The sequence below is a fragment of the Pongo pygmaeus genome, chromosome 23 (genome assembly GCF_028885625.2).
Source record: "Pongo pygmaeus isolate AG05252 chromosome 23, NHGRI_mPonPyg2-v2.0_pri, whole genome shotgun sequence".
Lineage (NCBI taxonomy): Eukaryota > Metazoa > Chordata > Mammalia > Primates > Hominidae > Pongo > Pongo pygmaeus.
In genome coordinates this window covers 44,991,721-45,011,764 of record NC_085931.1, presented here as the reverse complement: position 1 = coordinate 45,011,764, position 20,044 = coordinate 44,991,721, and positions in this window count along the sequence as shown.

The window sequence follows — 20,044 nt, the reverse complement described above, 5'->3', positions numbered from 1 at the left end:
TTGAGTTTCTTACATAAAATGGCATAGTATAGTTGGCCCTCTGTACCCATGGGTTTCACATCCATAGATTTAAACAACTGCAAACAGAAAATATTTGAAAAAAAGTTGTTCCTGTACTTAACATGCACAAACTTTTTTCTTGTCATTAGTCCATAAACAATACAGTACAACAACTATTTACATAGCATTTAGATAGTATTAGGTATTATAAATAATCTAGAGATGATTTAAAGTATATGGGAGAATGTGCATAAGGTTACATGTAAATACTATGTCATTTTATCTCAGGGATTTGAGTATCCCAGAATTTTGGTATCCCCGGGTGGTCCTGGAACCAAAATCCCTGCAAGGATACTGAAGGATAACTGTATTTACCTATAACCTATGCACATCCTCCCCATACATTAAATCATGTCTAAATTGCTTATAATACCTAATATAATATAAATGGTATGTAAACAGTTGCTATACCATATTGTTTTTCTAATTTTTATTAATTTTATTGTTTTATTTCCAAATATTTTTGATCCAAGGTTGGTTGAATCTCAGGATGGGAAACCCATGGATACAGAGGGCTGACTGCATTTGTAAATATATATTACAAACTATAAATACAATGTGGCATCCTGGATATAAAAGTTTGCTGCATGAGCCAGGCACGGTGGCTCATGCCTATAATCCCAACAATTTGGGAGACTGAGGTGGGTGGATCACCTGAGGTCAGGAGTTCAAGACCAGCCTTGCCAACATGATGAAACCCCATCTCTACTAAAAATACAAAAATTAGCGAGGCGTGGCAGTGCACACCTGTAATTCCAGCTATTTGGGAGGCTGAGGCAAGAGAATCGCTTGAACCCAGGAGACAGAGGTTGCAGTGAACTGAGATCGCACCACTACACTCCAGCCTGGGTGACAGAGTGAGACTCTGTCTCTAAAAAAAAAAAAAGTTTGCTGCATGAGCAAATGGAGTAATAACGTAAGAAAGATGTAACAATGTAAAAACTGGGAACAGGAAAGGATATTAGGAAAAAGCCTAAGGAAATCTGAATAAAGTATGGATTTTAGTTAATAATAATGCATCAATATTGGTTCATTAATTTTGGAGAATGTACCATACTAATGTGAGACATTAATAATAGAGAAAAGTGGGTATGATATATATGGGAACTCTGTGTTATCTTTTAACTTTCTCATAAATCTCAAACAACTCTAAGTTAAAAGTTTATTTTGGGAAAAAAAGCGATGCTCAGAGAGATTATCCTGCTAATATCAAAGAAGGAAGCAAACAGCTACATTGTGAGATGCCTCTAAAGAAAGGCAGTATCAGGTAGCTGAGACCCTGTCCTACAACCACAGTAACTGATTACAATAATAACCACAGTGAACTTGGAAGAGGACTCTAAGCCCCAGATGAGAACCACAGTGTGGCCAACACCTTCATTGTAGCCTTTTGAGACCTGAGCAGTGAACTCATCTAAGCTGTGCCAGATTCCTGACCCACAAAAACTGCGAGAAAAAGTGTGTTGTTTAAAGCTGCCACATTTGTGGTAACTGCTATGCATGAATAGGAAACTAATACACAGACCTTCCCTGACTATTCTAACCCAAATGTATGCGTTTCCCCTACGATTCTCCTTCCTTCTATCCATTCATCCAACTTGCACATATTGAGACCTACTATGTGCTGTGTACTGTGATAGACATTGAGTACAGAGTGATGAATGAGCCATACTCTTTGCCTTCTTGGAACTTAGAGTGTGGTAAAAGACACAAACAAACATGTAGATGCTTAATTTACCAACTATGATAAGTTCTATAGGAGGAAAAATTACGATATGTTAGGAGAAGAAATTTTTAAATACTGGAGGCTTAGAGAAGACTTCTCAGAGGAAAGTGTACTAAAGCTGAGACCTGAAAGTTGAGTGTAAATTGACCAGACAGCAAGTGGGAGCAGAGTGGATAGCAGGTGCTAAGATATTGAGAAAGGAACGAGCTGGAAGCTTTTGAGGGCTTAAAAACTGCCAGCATGATGACAAATCAAAGACAGAGAAAACCTGGAAGTAAGCATACTGCCTGGGTGACAGGATTATTGGAACCCCAAGCCTCAGCATCACGCAATTTACCCATGTAACAAACCTACACATATACCCTTTAATCTGTAATAAAAGTTGAAATTATTTTATTTTAAAAAAGCACTTTGATGATTCATTCCATACCTTTTGGCTTCCATTGTTTCTGTTTACATGCCAGCCATAATTTTAGGTCCTCTGACAAATTTCTATATTCTTTGTATACATCCTTCTTGGGATTTTTAAGAATCTTTCAATCTGTGTTTTAATTTCTTTTATTAGTTTTAGACATTATCTCTGTATATTGCTTCTTATTATTTTCTTTTGTGAGACTTAAATTATACACATAACAAATAAATGTATAATGTCCCGTTGAAAAGAGGAGAGAGAGAGAAAACCCAAAAGAAGCCAGAGAAAATGTCCAGCACAGCTGCTGTGAAGAGCAAGGGGAGAGAGGCAGGAAGTACTAGTGGAGGGTGGATACAGGTTGTCCATGAGGGTCCCAAAGCCTGCAGTACAGACGTTAGGAGGGTATGTTGAGGATTATAAGACACCTTTGAAAGGTTTAAGTAGGGCCAGGCACGGTGGCTCACACCTTTAATTCCTTCATTTTGGGAGGCCAAGGCAGGCAGATCACCTGAGGTTGGGAGTTTGAGACCAGCCTGACCAACGTAAGGAAACCCTGTATCTACTAAAGATACAAAATTAGCTGAGCATGGTGGCGCACACCTGTAATCCCAGCTACTCGGAAGGCTGAGGCAGGAGAATCGCTTGAACCCAGGAGGTGGAGGTTGCAGTGAGCCGAGATCGTGCCACTGCACTCCAGCCTGGGCAACAAGAGCGAAACTCTGTCTCAAAAAAAAAAAAAAAAAAAAAAAAAAAAAGAAAGAAAAGAAGTAAAGTAAAGTAAAAAAGAAAGATTTAAGCAGGAGAGTGCACAGATTACTGTTAGAAAGTTCACTCTGGCTGATGGAGAATAGATCGGATGGGGCAAAGATGGATTTGAGCAGAGCAGTTAGGAGACTATCCGAGAAGTCTAAGCGGGAGCGTAGCTGGGCAAGCATGGTTCCCATAGACAAGGAAAGAAGGGGAAGTCCTGGCTGGGCGCGGTGGCTCACGCCTGTAATCCCAGCACCTTGGGAGGCCGAGGCGGGCGGATCACGAGGTCAGGAGATCAAGACCATCCTGGCTAACATGGTGAAACCCCGTCTCTACTAAAAATATAAAAAATTAGCCAGGCGTGGTGGCGGGCGCCTGTAGTTTCAGCTACCCAGGAGGCTGAGGCAGGAGAATGGCGTGAACCGAGGAGGCGGAGCTTTCAGTGAGCCGAGATCGCGCCACTGCACTCCAGCCTGGGCGACAGAGGAAGACTCCGTCTCAAAAAAAAAAAAAAGAAGGAGAAGTCCTGAGAGTCCCTTGGAAAATAGTGTGACTGCACATAAGATGTGTTGACAGGGAGTATGAGGAAAGCAACAATGCCCAGGAGGACTCCTCAGTGTCCAACATCCTGGAAAAAAAAGCACCATTGGCCAAGGTGAGAAAGACTCAGGGAGGAACACACTGTTCTCTTTGAGGAGTACACCTTTGTATTGCTATTTCTTCAGCTTCCCATGCCCATCCCCGCCATCTTGGCCTCACCAACTCCTACTCTACCTTCAGAACCCAGCTCAGGTATCTCTTTTGGGAAACACTGCTTGACCACTCAGCTTTAGTCCTCTTCCCCTGTTGTCCCCAAGCACCTGAAGCATAATTGTCACATGCACAGAGTACTCAGTGGCATAACTCCATGTACGCCCTTGCCCCACAAAACCAGGAGCTCCTTGGGGAAAAAACTGTACTTCAAAACTACTTCCAACTACAGTTATCCTTTGGTATACATGGGGGCTTTGTTCCAGGATCCCTGGGTATAACAAAGTTCCCGCTACCCAAGTCCCGAAGTAGGCCCTCAAGAACCATAGCTACAAAAAGTCAGCCCTCCCTATCAGGACTTTCCCATCCCAAGAATATTGGATTTTCAATCGGCATTTAGTTGAAAAAAAAAAAAAAGTGCGTATATTGGCCGGGTGCAGTGGCTCGTGCCTGTAATCCCAGCACTTTGGGAGGCCAAGGCGGGCGGATCACAAGGTCAGGAGATCAAGACCATCCTGGCTAATACGGTGAAACCCCATCTCTACTTAAAAAAAAAAAAATACAAAAAATTAGCCAGGCATGGTGGTGGGCACCTGTGGTCCCAGCTACTCGGGAGGCTGAGGCAGGAGAATGGCGTGAACCCTGGAGGCACAGGTTGCAGTGAGCCAAGATCACACCACTGCACTCCAGCCTGAGCGACAGAGCGAGACTCCAGCCTGAGCGACAGAGCAAGACTCCATCTCAAAAAAAAAAAAAAAAAGGCATGTAAGTGGACCCTTGCAGTTCGAGGGTCAACTGTAGAACATATTTGGCACACAATAAAGGTTTGCTGCATGAGCAAGTACAGTAGCAATGTAAGAAAGATTAAATATGGAAAGCCAGTCCTCCTCAACACACAGCCACATCTGAGGAATTAACAGAGGCCTCTGAACCACAGAGAAGGTAATGAAGTTCATGCCATCTTCTCCAGCAGGACACCCTGGGCTGAATCAGAGCCAGTTCACTTCAGACACAATTTTTAAAATTCTGACTTATTTCTCAGTTCCCCAAAACAGATGAGATGGGACTTATAGGAGTTGCCACCCTACAATGGGGTACAGAGCAAGAAAATAAAATGCACTTGACTATTGAAATTGGGGTGTCTTGCTGCAAAAAAAGCAATGAGTGGGCGTCGAGTCTGCAGTCTGTAGCAACATAATGATTACAGATTTAAAAACTGGCTTGGCCATCTGCATTGCACTGTCCATATACAAGGTTCATTCAATCTTCTTAACAAATGTATGAGAGATTAAGAAGCTTACTTGCCACCAGGTGCAGTGGCTCACGCCTGTTATCTCAGCACTTTGGAAGCCTGAAGTGGGCGGATCACGAGGTCAGCAGTTCAAGACCAGCCTGGCCAAGATGGTGAAACCCCGTCTCTACCAAAATACAAAAATTAGCCAGACATGGTGGCAGGCACCTGTAATCCCAGCTACTCGGGAAGTTGAGACAGAGAATTACTTGAACCCAGAAGGCAAAGGTTGCAGTGAGCCAAGATCATGCCTCTGCACTCCAGCCTGCCGACAGAGCGAGACTCCATCTCTCAAAAAAAAAAAAAAAAAAAAAAGCTTACTTGCAAGGAGTGATAAATTTAAACTTCAGCAGGGAGGAGGAGGATGGCACAGAGCAGACAGTGGGGAGGGATAAGAGGAGGAAAGGATTCACAGGTGTCTTCAGAGGTATTGGTGATGATGATCTGGGTGGTTGTACTCAGCTTATTGTCCTTTATACATTATTACTATATTCTAAATATTTATTTTCATGTGTGAGTTTATAGCAATTTTTAAGAGTCAGCTTGTTTGCCTAGGGTTACAAAATTAGTCTGTGGCAGAGCTGGCTGGCATTTCAATTCAGACCCTGTGATTCTGAATCTGGTGTCCCTTCCACTATTCGTTGTTGCCGTGGCTGCACAGCAAATGCCACCATGAGTTACGTCATGGGGCATCCAAACCAGCATCTGTATCTGACAGGGTGTCCAGGGAGGAGACATGAATATCTACCCTGGTTAATACCTCAACATTTAATAATAATAATGTTCCTGTTATTATTTCTCTTATAGTCTCTGCAATGCACATTTGTGCATTGCATAATGCTATGTTTGATTTTATATACATATAATTACTCAATTGCATCACAACTGTCCTGCAAGACAAGTTCTACTATTTTCATTATACAGAGAAGGAGATTCAGATTAAGTAATTTACAGACTGCATGAGTGATATGGTTTGGCTCTGTGTCCCCACCCAAATCTTATCTTGTAGCTCCCATAGTTCCCACGTGTTGTGAGAGGGACCCAGTGGGAGATGATTGAATCGTGGGGACGGGTCTTTCCCATACTGTTCTCATGATAGTGGATGGGTCTCATGAGATTTGATGGTTTTAAAAAATGGGAGTTCCTCTGCACAAGCTCTCTTTGCCTGCTGCCATCCATGTACGATGTGACTTGTTCCTCTTTGCTGTCCACCATGATTATGAGGCCTCCCCAGCCATGTGGAACTGCAAGTCAAATTAAACCTCTTTCTTTTGTAAATTGCCCAGTCTCAGGTATGTCTTTATCAGCACTGTGAAAATGGACTAACACAGTAAATTGGTACTAGTAGGCTGGGGCACTGCTGAAAAGATACCCAAAAATGTGGAAGTGACTATGGAACTGGGTAACAAACAGAGGTTGGAACAGTTTGGAGGGATCAGGAGAAGACAGGAAAATATGGGAAAGTTTGGAACTCCCTAGAGACTTGTTGAATGGCTTTGACCAAAATGCTGATGATGATATGGACAATGAAATCCAGGCTGAGGTTGTCTCAGATGGAGTTGAGGAACTTGTTGGGAACTAGAGCAAAGGTGACTCTTGTTATGTTTTAGAAAAGAGACTAGTGGCATTTTGTCTTAGCCCTAGAGATTTGTGGAATTTTGAACTTTAGAGGGGTGATTTAGGGTATCTGGTGGAAGAAATTTCTAAGCAGCAAAGCATTCAAGATATGACTTGGGTGCTGTTAAAAGCATTCAGTTTTGGCCAGGCGTGGTGGCTCACACCTGTAATCCCAGCAATGAGAGAGGCCGAGGTGGGCAGACCATGAGGTCAGGAGATCAAGACCATCCTGGTTAACACGGTGAAACCCCGTCTCTACTAAAAATACAAAAAATTAGCCGGGCGTGGTGGCCGGCACCTGTAGTCCCAGCTACTCATGAGGCTGAGGCAGGAGAATGGCGTGAACCCGGGAAGCGGAGCTTGCAGTGAGCAGAGATCGCACCACTGCACTCCAACCTGGGCGACACAGTGAGACTTTGTCTCCAAAAAAAAAGCATTCAGTTTTTTAAGAGAAGCAGAGCATAAAAGATTGGAAAATTTGCAGCCTGACAATGGACTAGAAAAGAAAAATCCCATTTTCTGAGGAGAAATTCAAGTTGGCTGCAGAAATTTGCATAAGTGATGAGGAGCTGAATGTTAATCTCCAAGACAATGGGGAAAATGTCTCCAGGGCTTGTCAGAGACCTTCACGGCAGACCCTTACAATACAGGCCTGGAGGCCTAGAAGGAAAAAGTGATTTCGTGGGCCCAACCCAGGGTCCTGGTGCTGTATGCAGCCTAGGGACTTGGTGCCCCGCATCCCAGCAGCTCCAGCTGTGGCTGAAAGGGGCTAATGTAGAGCTCGGACTGTGGCTTCAGAGGGTGCTGTTGGGAGCAGGTCCCCCAAATTCTGGCCATAAACTGGCCCCAAAACTGGCCATAAACAAAATCTCTGCAGCACTGTAACATGTTCATAATGGCCCTAACGCCGACACTGGAAGGTTGTGGTTTTACAGGAATGAGGGCAAGGAACACCTGGCCCTCACAGGGCAGAAAACCGCTTAAAGGCATTCTTAAGCCACAAACAATAGCATGAGCGATATGTGCCTTAAGGACATGCTCCTGCTGTAGTTAACTAGCCCAACCTATTCCTTTAATTTGGCCCATCCCTTCATTTCCCATAAGGGATACTTTTAGTTAATTTAATATCTATAGAAACAATGCTAATGACTGGCTTGCTGTTAATAAATACATGGGTAAATCTCTGTCCAGGGCTTTCAGCTCTGAAGGCTGTGAGACCCCTGATTTCCCACTTCACACCTCTATATGTCTGTGTGTGTGTCTTTAATTCCTCTAGCGCCACTGGGTTAGGGTCTCCCTGACTGAGCTGGTCTTGGCAGGGTGCAAGCATCAAGCCTTGGCAGCTTCCATGTGGTATTGAGCCTGTGAGTGCACAGAAGTCAAGAACTGAAGTTTGGGAACCTCTGCCTAGATTTTAGAAGATATATGGAAACAACTGGATGCACAGGCAGAAGTTTGCTGTAGGGTCAGGGTCCTCACAGAACCTCTGCTAGGGCAGTGCAGAAGGGAAATGTGGGGTTGGAGCCCCCACACAGATTCCCTATTGGAGCACTGCCTAGTGGAGCTGTGAGAAGAGGGCCATCATCCTCCAGACCCCAGAATGGTAGATCCACTGACAGCTTGCACTGTGCACCTGGAAAAGCCACAGACATCCAACACTAGCCCATGAAGGCAGCCAGGAGAGGGGCTATATCCTGCAAAGCCACAGAGGAAGAGCTGCCCAAGACTATGGGAATCTACCTCTTGCATCAGCATGATCTGGATGTGAGACATGGAGTCAAAGGAGATCATTTTGGAGCTTTAAGATCTGACTGCCCCACTGGATTTCAGACATGCATAGGGCCTGTGGCCTCTTTATTTTGGCCAATTTCTCCCATTTGGAATGACTGTATTTACCCAATGCCTATACCCCCATTGTATACAAGAAGTAACTAACTTGCTTTTGATTTTACCGGCTCATAGGCAGAAGGGACTTGCTTTGTCTCTGAGGAGACTTTGGACTGTGGACTTTTGAGTTAATGCTGAAATGAGTTGAGACTTTGGAGGACTGTTGGGAAGGCATGATTGGTTTTGAAATGTAAAGATATGAGATTTGGGAGGGGCTGGAGCAGAATGACATGGTTTGGCTTTGTGTCCCCACCCACATCTCATCTTGTAGTTCCCATAATTCCCACATGTTGTGGGAGGGACCCAGTGGAGATGATTGAATCATGAGGTCAGGTCTTTCCTATGCTGTTCTGGCGATAGTGAATAGGTCTCACAAGACCTGATGGTTTTAAACAAATGGAAGTTTCCCTGTACAAGCTCTCTCTCTTTGCCTGCTGCCACTCCACGTAAAATATGACTTGCTCCTCCTTGCCTTCCACCAGGATTATGAGGCCTCCCCAGCCATGTGGAACTATAAATCCAATTAAACCTTTTTCTTTTGTAAATTCCCCAGTCTCAGGTACGTCTTTATCAGCAGCATGAAAATGGAGTAATACAATGAGATTGAACCCATTTCTGCCTGACTCCAAAATGTCATTCTATCCATGAGTCTATTCTTGTAGGATAGGCCTCCACCCTCAGTCTCTTAATCGTGCTTCTTAGCAGTACAGAATTGCTCAGACTCTGGCCCAGAAACCAGCCCCTGTGCTTACACAGGAAGAACAGTTACAGAATAGTTGCCAAGGTTGTGCTTCACCGAGATCTTCCCTTGAGCCTAATACATCACTGCTGTGGAGTGTGTGGCTCAGAGAGAGGCCTGAGTATCCTACTGCCTTCTGACTCCTGGGATGAGCATGCTCAGGCAGGCATGCAGCAAGGAATCAACAGACAGACAGAGCCAGAGACACAGAGCCAACTGACTCCTCAAGGGAGCCCCTAAGCCCACCTCCCCACACAGTCTCTTGGATAAGGGTGTGTAGATGTTGGGGTTCATGTCTCTGTGGTCACAGTGACCTTGATTTTGTAGGAAAGCACAGCCCATGGGAGAAATACCTAATGTAGATGACGGGTTGATGGGTGCAGCAAGCCACCATGTCACGTGTATACCTATGTAGCAAACCTGCATGTTCTGCACAGAACTTAAAGTATAACACAAATAAACAAATAAATAATAAATGGAAAAAAAAAATAAAAGAAAAGCACAGCCCAGTGGGTGCCCTGGACCTCAAAAGATGCAAGGAGTAGTAACTTCATACCGTTTTTCCAGGCTTGTGGCCATGCAGGCAGAGCCTGAAACTCGTTCCCAGCAGAAGAAGGGTGTTTACTCAAGAGCAGAATGGTGCCTCCTGTCTTGCTTCCAACACCAGCCTGAATGAGTGCAGACATTGTACTGGCTTCCCTGCCTTCAGCGGCACATGGAGCTGATGCCTCCATGCAATAGCTCTCAGGGGATTCAGAGCTTTTGGGTCACAAATGAAAGGGAAGAACCCTTCCTCGGGGTGCCATGCAGGCTGGCTCCCTCCTGGCTCCTCACCTCACATGAGGCACGGTGACACGTGAGTGTCACACTCAGGCCCTCTCACCAGGACCCTCATCGCCTCCCTGTGGGAACCCTTTGCCTTGCCACATTATTAACTGGAAAAGCTTGGGGTCATTTGCATCCTTAGAGATGCTGTGGAGGGCAATGACAAAAGGACTTAAAAGTTCAAGATCCCTCGTAAATCCTGGGCTTTGTGTCTCCCTCTAGAGAAGGGTAACTGTCGTCAATTTCTGAACATTAGGCTGGTCTCCAGTCTATAAAATATCCCCTCTTATCCATGCCATGCCATGAGTAATTTTTAAATCTACACTTTCATGTGAAACAAATCCCAGCACTCACCAACTGCCATCTCTACTTTTTTTCTTTTTTTCATTTTTATTTTTTGCAGTTCTGATGTTCTTTTTAACATATTCTATTATTTACTCATTTATTGTATTGATAGTCCCTCTCTTCCCACCAGCACTACAATATAAGTCCCTCGAGGAGGCCAGGGCTTTTTGTCTGGGATGTTAATGCTTTATCTCCTGTGTTATGAACAGAGAGGCATACACTTGGTATTTAGTAAATATTTGTTGACTGATTGAAGAAATGAATGAATCAATATTAGAAGAGGAATTTTTTAGGTGCCTAAATGTACCTGGATATTTAGAAGGTGTTTTTCTCCAAAAAACTATGCCTCAAAAATAAAGTCATCTCATATTTAAGTACTTAAAAAATCTCTGGGTCAGGCACGGTGGTTCACCCCTGTAACCCCAGCACTTTGGGAGGCTGAGGCAGGTGGATCACGAGGTCAGGGGTTCAAGACCAGCCTGGTCAATAATGGTGAAACCCTGTCTCTACTAATAATACAAAAATTAGCCTGGCCTGGTAGCATGCACCTGTAGTCCCAGCTACTCAGGAGACTGAGGCAGAAGAATTGCTTGAACTCAGGAGGCAGAGGTTGCAGTGAGCCGAGATCCTGCCACTGCAATCCAGCCTGGGTGACAGAGTGAGACTCCATCTCAAAAAAAAAAAAAAAATCTCTGAATGAGGCCACTCACTCCAGGATTATTACTTCACATTTACAAATGTTAGATGTGATTCTAAATAAGGCATGCCTGAAGCTAGACCTACCCTTGAACTTCCATGTTGGCCTAAGCCAGGTGGAGTTCAGTTTCTGTCACTTTCAACCAAAATTGCAGAACAACACAGAAGAGGGAAGCACTGGCCCTGTTCAACAAAGATTCCTAGTGAAAACCAGAAAAATAATGTTCATTAATGTTTATACCAGACTACTATAAGCCAACAATGCTCTTCTTTATGATATATATGTATGTGTATGTGTATGTGTATGTGTATGTGTGTGTGTGTGTGTGTGTGTGTGTGTGTGTGTGTGTGTGTGTGTATACTCATTTAATTCTCACAACCTCAGGAGCACAGTTGGGGATAAAAACCAGGAAAGAAAAGGAAAACTATAATTGTCAGAAAAGGAAAAGCATAATTGTGTCTGTTCCCTACCTGAAAGTAGAATAAATGTGCTGCAATGGATAAGCATTCTAGAGTCAGCTTCATGAGGTAAGAACTACTTTTTTTTTTTTTTTTTAGACAGGGTCTCACTCTGTCACCCAGGCTAGAGTACAGTGGTGTCATCATGGTTCACTGCAGTCTGAACCTCCCCAGGGTCAAGTGATCCTCCCACCTCAGCCTCCCAAGTAGCTGGAACTACAGGTGTGCACCACCATGCCCAGATAATTTTTTGTATTTTTTGGAGAGACAGGGTTTCACCATGTTGCCCAGGCTGGCTTCGAACTCCTGGGCTCAAATGAGTCACCTGCCCCAGCCTCCCGAAGTGCTGAGATTACAAATGTGAGTCACCATGCCTGGCTTGTAAGGACTAGTCTTACGCCCATTCTGTAAATGAGAAAACTGAAGTGCTGCAAGATGAATGACCTGCCCAAGTCACATAGCTAGTAAGTTGTAGAATCAGAGTTCAAACACTAACAGGCCTGGCCCAGAGGCCACATTATGCTTTATTGCTCACACCAACTTAAATCTATGTGTGGGGATCAGAGCATTGCTAGAAAAGCCATCCGAATAAGTTGGACTTGCCCTTTTTCCGTGTCCCATGGGACATCTGGAGGCACAGGAAGTCTATGAGGGTAATCTCTGACAGGGCACAGCCAGGCCCCCGAGGGTGTCCAGCTCTGCAGGTGAGTGACCCAGATGCACACACTGACTTGCAGCTGTGGGCATGCAGGAAGCTCAGCGTGCACAAGGCCAGCAGGCTGGACATTCTCACAGTGTCTCTGCCCGATAATCCCCATGGGCTGCACCAGCTGGCTTTGACTTCAAACACAAGATCTTTTTTTGATTGAGATTATGGCCTTTTTTGGCAGCTCCCGAAAAGGAAGAGGATTACTGCCTGATAAAAGAAAGATTCTGACTGAAATGGAGTGAGGCAACTTTGACTTGTAGCAAGCACAGTGTTGGTAAGGCAGGGAGAGTAGATTCCTGAAAGACTCTCAGGAGCACAGCTGGGGATAAAAACCAGGAAAGGTGGTTAATTGTCAGAAAAGGAAAAGCATAATTGTGTCTGTTCCCTGCCTGAAGTAGAATAAATGTGCTGCAATGGATAAGAGTTCTGGAGTCTGAATTGAACATAAGCCCAATAGAAGGAGCAATAATTCACCCCCTCCTAAGCACGGGTTTTTTTATTTGTACAGTACGAAGTTCAAATTCAAGAGCCAACACTCGTTGCATAATGTTAGGCAGGTTACTGAACTACATCAGAGTTGCTGTGAAATCAGTCTGCACTGCACTGCACTTGGCACAGAGTAGGTGCTCCACAGATGCTCTCTTCCATGTCCCCTTGCTTCTGATGCCCTCGAGGGCACAGCAGCAACCACCTCTTCCACACTGCCAGTCTTTCTCCTGACCTGAGATTTCTCAGCATCTGCTTTACACCAACAAATTCTGCATCCTCCCAACATGCTTATTAATAACTATAAAGAATAATGACTCAGGGTTAGAGTTCAGCAGAGAGTGAGGTGACAAAACACTGAGTGGACATATTGTTCTGAAAACACTGAGCACAGTCCAAAAAAACAAGATTAAAAGGCACAGTAAAAGAGAAAGAGAACCAATCCAGAAGAGTCTCATTCTAAGTCTTACCCTAACCAATATGTAGCCTTATGTATATCACTCAACATGCTTGCATCTCAATTTTCTTACCTGCAAAATCAGAGCATAAGAAGGAATTGGTTTTATAATATAGGCGTTTTAAACTGTAAATTCCCCTCTGAGCATTGCTTTAGTGCATCATACAAATTTTGATATGTTATGTGCTTTTTCATTTAATGCAAAGCATTCTATAACTTTTCTTGTGATTTATGTTTTGACTCATTGGATATTTAGAAATATATTATGTACTTTCCAAACACTTGGGTATATCCCAGACAGCTTTGTGTTATTGATTTCTCATTTAATTATCTGTGCTCAGAGAACATATCAGTTTAATTTATGCCAATCTTGGTGAATGTTCCATGTGCACTTGGAAAAATGTATATTTTGCTATTGATGGGTAAAATATTTTGTAAATCCCGATAAGGTCAAGTTGACTGAAATGTTGTTCAGGTCTCTAAATCCTTACTGATTTTCTGTCTACTTGTTCTTTCGATTACTGAGAGAGGAGTGCTGAACTCTCCAATTATAGTTGTGGATTTGTGTATTTTTCTTCTCACTTTCATCAAGTTTTGCTTCGTATATTTTAAACTGTTATTAGGTATGGAAATAATAAGGACTGTTGTGTCTTCTTGATGATTTGACCTTTCTGCCATTATGAAATATGATTCTACATTCTTAATGGTATCATTCCTTCTGAAGTCCACTTAGTCTGATATTAATATAGCTACTCCAGCTTTCTTATGCATAGTGTTCATATGGCATGTCTTTCATCTTTTCACTTTTAACCTATCTCTGAGTTTATATTTAAAGTGAATTTCTTGTAGACAGCATAGATTTGGGTCTTGCTCTTTGTATCCGTTCTGACAATCTCTGCCATTTTATTGGAGCACTTAGACCCTGTATATTTAGTGTAATTATCAATATGACTATCTTTTAAATCTATGAGTTTGCCATTTTGTTTCTATTTGTCTCATCTGCTTTTTGTTTCCATTTTTCCCTTTCTGTCTTCTTTTGTATTGGGTATTTAGTAGTATTCCATTTTTATCTCCACTGTTGGCTTATTATTATAAATGATTTGTTTGATTGATTTTTTTCTGTCATTTCTGTAGATTTTACAACATGAATCTTTAAACTATTATAATTTAACTTCAAATAATATTATATTATTTCACATATAAGAACCTTGCAATTATATAGTTTCATCTGTCCCTCTCATATTTTCTAACAGTTACTAAACATTTTATTTCTACATATGTTATAAACCACAGAATACATTGTTATTACTTTTCCTTGGAATGGTCAGCTATCTCTTAAAGACACTTTTTAAGAGAAGAGAAAAAGTATTTTATATTTACCTACATGGTTATCATTTTTGGAGCTACTTATTACTTTGTGTAGATCTCATCAGTCCTATTTCCTTTTAACCTGAATGGCTTCCTTTAATAAATCTTGTATATATGTTTATTAATGATAAATTCGCTCAGCTTTTGTTCTTCAGAAAATGTCTTTATTCTGTTTTCATATTTGAATAATATTTTCAGTGGGTATGAAATTCTGTATTGGGAGAGTTTGAGATTCGGTGTGTATACTAGCCTGGTTGGGCTGCCATAACAAAATATCATAGATTGTATGGCTTAAACAACAGAAATTTATTTTCTCACAGTTCTGGAGGCTATAAGCCCCAGATCAAGGCCTAGCATGGTCAGTTTCTGGTGAAGGCTCTCTTACTGGCTTACAGACAGCCATTGTCTCATTGTGTTCTTACATGGTAGAGAGAGAAAGAGCGAGCTCTCTGGTATCTCTTCTTACAAAGACACTAATACATCAGAACAGAGCCCTACTCTTAATACGTTGTTTAACCTTAACTGTTTCCTTACTCCAAATACAGCCACACTGGCATTTAAGGCTTCAACATATGATTTGGGGGTGGAGGGGGTGGAGACACACATTCAATGTGTAACAGTAGATTTTAATTTTTTTAGTACATTAAAAATGCAATTCTATTGTCTTCTGGTTTGCTTTCTTTCTGTCAGGATCCTGCAGTCATTCTTATCCCTACTTCCCTGCACATAATGTCTCTCTTTTTTTTTCCTGACTGTTTTTAAGATTGTTTTTTCCCTTATCACTGGTTTTCAGCAATTTGATTTGGATGTACCTTGGGTGTGTTCTTTGTGCTTATACTGCTTAAGGTTTGCTGAACCTCTTGGACCCATGGGTTTATAGTTTTAAACAAGTTTGGAAATTTTCAATTATTACATCTTTAAATATTTTTTCTGATCCTGCTTCTGTCTTCTGGGACTCCATTTCACTCATGCTATACCATTTGATAGTATCTCACAATATCAAGAGCCACATGTCATTGAGACTCTATTCATTTTTTTGTCATTTTTTTCTTTCTTTTGATTTGGGTTAGAAAATTTCAATTGCTATGCCTTCAAGTTCATTTGATGTTTTTCCAGTGCCTAATCTATTGTTAATCCCATCCAGTAAATTTTTCATTTAAGATATTGCATTTTTTTATTTCTAGAAGTTTCATCTGATTCATTTTTATGTCTTACTCTCCTTATTATGTTCATATTTTCCTTTAAATCCATGAGCATATTTATTATAGTTTTTTCATGTCTGTGTCTGATAATTTCATCATCTCTGTCATTTCTAGGTCTATTTCTATTGCTTAATTATTTTTCCTGTTTCTTTGTATGTGAGATTGTCTTTTATTATTGGATTAAATTCTATTGTTTTCCTTTAAAGAATGTGAGATCTTTTCTGGCAGATAGATACATTACTTCAAGTTTACCTTCTGTTTCTTATTTTTTTAAATTTTTCCCCTATTCTTCACAGGTGTTGAATTTTTAAAAATTCAACTTGTGTCAGGCCAGATACATAATAGTCTCCATGGCTACCCCAGCCTACTACTAAGGTATGATCCCTTTGGATCTCTAAGGAATACCCTGAGTGTCCAAAGAGCTCTTCCATTCTGGCTGGTCACAACTCATATATCTCTGGCCCTGCGTGAACTCTGAGAATTCATCAGCTTATAGCTCACTGGCCATTCTATGGCCAGCTTCATGGAGTTTCACCCTACACACATAGCTTAGTATTCACTAACTGACTTGAATAGATCTCTGTGTAGAAGCTCTCTGCATTTCTCCTTCCTCACTGGTTCTGTGTATCATAAACACCAGACATTGCAGCCTCCCTGAACTCCAATCCTAATCTCTATTTCAGCAAGACCACCATACAAGGTGGTCAGGATAGTTCCTCCAAGCAGAAAGCCAAGACCAGGCTGAGACTCACATGTTTGTTTCACGTTTCTTAGGGATCATAACCCTACACTGCCTGCTGCCCAGTGTCTAAAAACAGTTTCATATATTTCGTCTTGTTTTCTAGTAGTTTACAGTGGGAGGACAAGTCCACTTCCAGTTATTCTATCATGACAGAAAACAGGATTCTGGTCCCTTTTGAAACAATTTTTAGCAACAAAACTCTCTTTTTAATGAAATCTGTCATATAAATACAATATAGCAGAGGGACAAATGTGAGAAATTCAGGGCTTCACTGAATTTTAATTTATATCGTTGGACATAATTCTTTTATTATTTATGGAACACCTTATGGCATCAAGTTTAAGAATCATTTTCTGGATCAGTTTTCATATCTCTTGATGAAAGAAAGGACAAAACAACCCTGAGGGATGCTAAAAGACAATACTAGACCTTCTCTTTATTTTCAACTCATTTTAATATTTCTATTTCTGGTAAATGTTTTATGATGGAAAATGTATTAGAATGGCAGTACCTTTAAATACTTTGTAAGTAAACAAATATACATACGTAGGTTAAAGGATGTGTTGTGTGTTTAATGTTTTTGCGTGTGCATATCAAAATAGCTTGAAGACCTCTGGACTAGATCAGAGGTCAGCAAACTTTTCCTGTAAAGAGCCACAGAGTAAATATTTTCAGTCTGAAGGTCATACGTTCTCTGTCAAAACTACTCAATTCTGCTGTTGTAGTATGAAAACAACTATAGATTATACATAAATGAATGAGCCTGGCTGTGTCCCAAGAGAATTTTATTAACAAAAATAAGAAGCAGGCTGGATTTGGCCCTCAAACCATAGTTTTTCAATCCCTGGCCTAGGTGATTTCTGAAGACCCTTTTGGCAAGAGAATCTTCTGGCTCAACTTCAGCCTGCAAACTATAGAGGTGTAGAATGGAGTATCTGATAGCTCTAGCTCCCTCTCCATTCTTAAAGGGGTCACATAATTTTTTCTTTTTTTTTGAGATGAAGTCTCCCTCTGTCACCCAGGCTGGAGTGCAATGGCATGATCTCGGCTCATTGCAGCCTCTGCATCCTGAGTTCAAGCGATTCTCCTGCCTCAGCCTCCCAACTAGCTGGGACTATAGGTGTGCACCACCACACCCAGCTAATTTTTATATTTTTAGTAGAGTTGGGGTTTTGCCATGTTGGCCAGGCTGGTCTCAAACTCCTGACCTCAGGTGATCCACCTGCCTCAGCCTCCGAAAGTGCTGGGATTACAGGCGTGAGCCACCATGCCCATCCCACACACTCCTTCTTTAATCTTTTCAAAAATCATACAATGGTTAAAACTCAGACACTGGAATGAAACTGAAGTTAACATCCTAACTCCACTGGGTAGAGCTAGGCTCAGTTTTATTACTTCTCCATTTTCCTACATGTCCATCATGTGTCAAACAGTAATTCTAATAGCTACCTAGCACATAACTTGACACAAAGTACATGCTCACTAATTGTGGGATTCCTTCCCTAGTCTCCACTCTGGGCCTTTTTTGCCCTTCACAGCAAAAAAAAAAAAAAAAAAAAAAAAAAAAAGTAGCGAGAAAGAAGGGAGGAGTTTTTTTTTATGTCTTTGATTCTTCTCCCCACAGTTTTACTTCTTGTGCTATGAAAAGTATAAAGAGAGGTTCCCCTACAGCTCTTTATGCCTTGCCATGCACCGAAACACCTTCCTTATGAAATGGGGTGGGGCCAAGAAGGTAGGTGATGGCTGGTACAATCTATACCACATCCTTTAGGTTAGTGATCTCCAAAAGGAAGCATCTACACCAGGGATTTTACAAAATGATCCACTGGGACACAGGCAAAAAATGTTAGAACTTCTAATCATATTTATTTTCCATTGCATCCTTTAAAAGTTCCCAGTTTGATATGATTTTTCACGTATTTAATATATAATACTATAGTACATGCATGTAAATTATCAATAATTATACAGATGTTAAAAATATGCTAAATATTTTCCTGATTATGGTATATAATAAGGGAGATAAAAAGCTTAGGAGACCTCTGCTCTACCACTCTAGGACTGTAATTCTCAACAGAGATATTCAAACACATTGATGTGTCAGGGAATTTAAAAAGAGGCAGGATAAATTCGGTACCTGCTCTTGGAATATCCATTTTGTTCAGAATTTTTTTTCAGAGGGGGAAAACAGTTAATATTATTAAAACATATATTTTGGAGTTGAATGCTAACTCCACATGATTTTTCCATGACAAGCATTTATTCTAGATCATGCAATATAATCTTCACAACAGTATTATTAGATACGTGGTATTATCATCCTTTTTCTACAAGGAACTGTGGTGGGTAGAATTCTCAAATCACTGTCAGTGACTCATAATCTTATGTATTAGCCCATTCTCACACTGCTAATAACAACAAATTCAAGACTGGGAAATTTATAAGAAAAAGAGGTTTAATGGACTCATGGTTCCACATGGCTGGGGAGGCCTCACAATCATGGTGGAAGGTAAAGGAGGAGCAAAGGCATGTGTTACTTGGCAGCAGACAACAGGGTGTGTACAGGGGGACTGCCCTTTATAAAACCATCAGATCTCATGAAACTTACTACTATCACACAAACAGCATGGGGAAAACCGACCCCATGATTCAATTACCTCCCACAATATGTGATGATTATGGGAGCTACAATTCAAGATGAAATCTGGGTAGGGACACACCCAAACCACATCATCTTATGTAATCTCCTTCCCTTGGAGTGTGGGCAAGATCTATAGAGACAATGGGTTATCACTCCTGTGGTTGTGTTATATGGCAAAATAAGTTTCTACAGATGTAATTAAGGTTCCTAATCAGCTGAGTTACTCAAAAGGGAGATCATCCTGGGTGAGGCTGACCTAATCAGGTGGGTTTTTAATAGGGAAATCCATCAGTTGCAAACTAAAGAAGACAGAGAGACAGGTTGCTGCTGGCCTAGAAGAGAATAAAGAGTTGGCCAGGTGCAGTGGCTCATGCCTGTAATCCCAGCACTTTGGGAGCCTGAGGCGGGTGGATCACGAGGTCAGGAGATCAAGACCATCCTGGCCAACATGGTGAAACCCTGTCTCTACTAAGAATACAAAAATTAGCTGGGCATGGCAGCACATGCCTGTAATCCCAGCTACTCAGGAGGCTGAGGCAAGAGAATAGCTCGAACCAGGGAGTTGGAGGTTGCAGTGAGCCAAGATTGTGCCACTGCACTCCAGCTTGGCAACAGAGCGAGACTCCATCTCAAAAAAAAAAAAAAAAAAAAAAGAGTTATGTCGTGAGCTGCCTGCAACAATTACATGCTAAGAACTAGAGGCTGAGAATAGCCTATGGCCAAGGGCCACCAGAAAAATGGAATCTCTGTTCTACAATCACAAAAAAATGAATTATGCCAACAACCCGTATGCTTGGAAGAGGACCTCAAACCTTAGATAAGAATTGCAGCTCCAGCTAATTCCTTGATTTCAGCCAGTTGAGACCCTGAGCAGAGGACCCC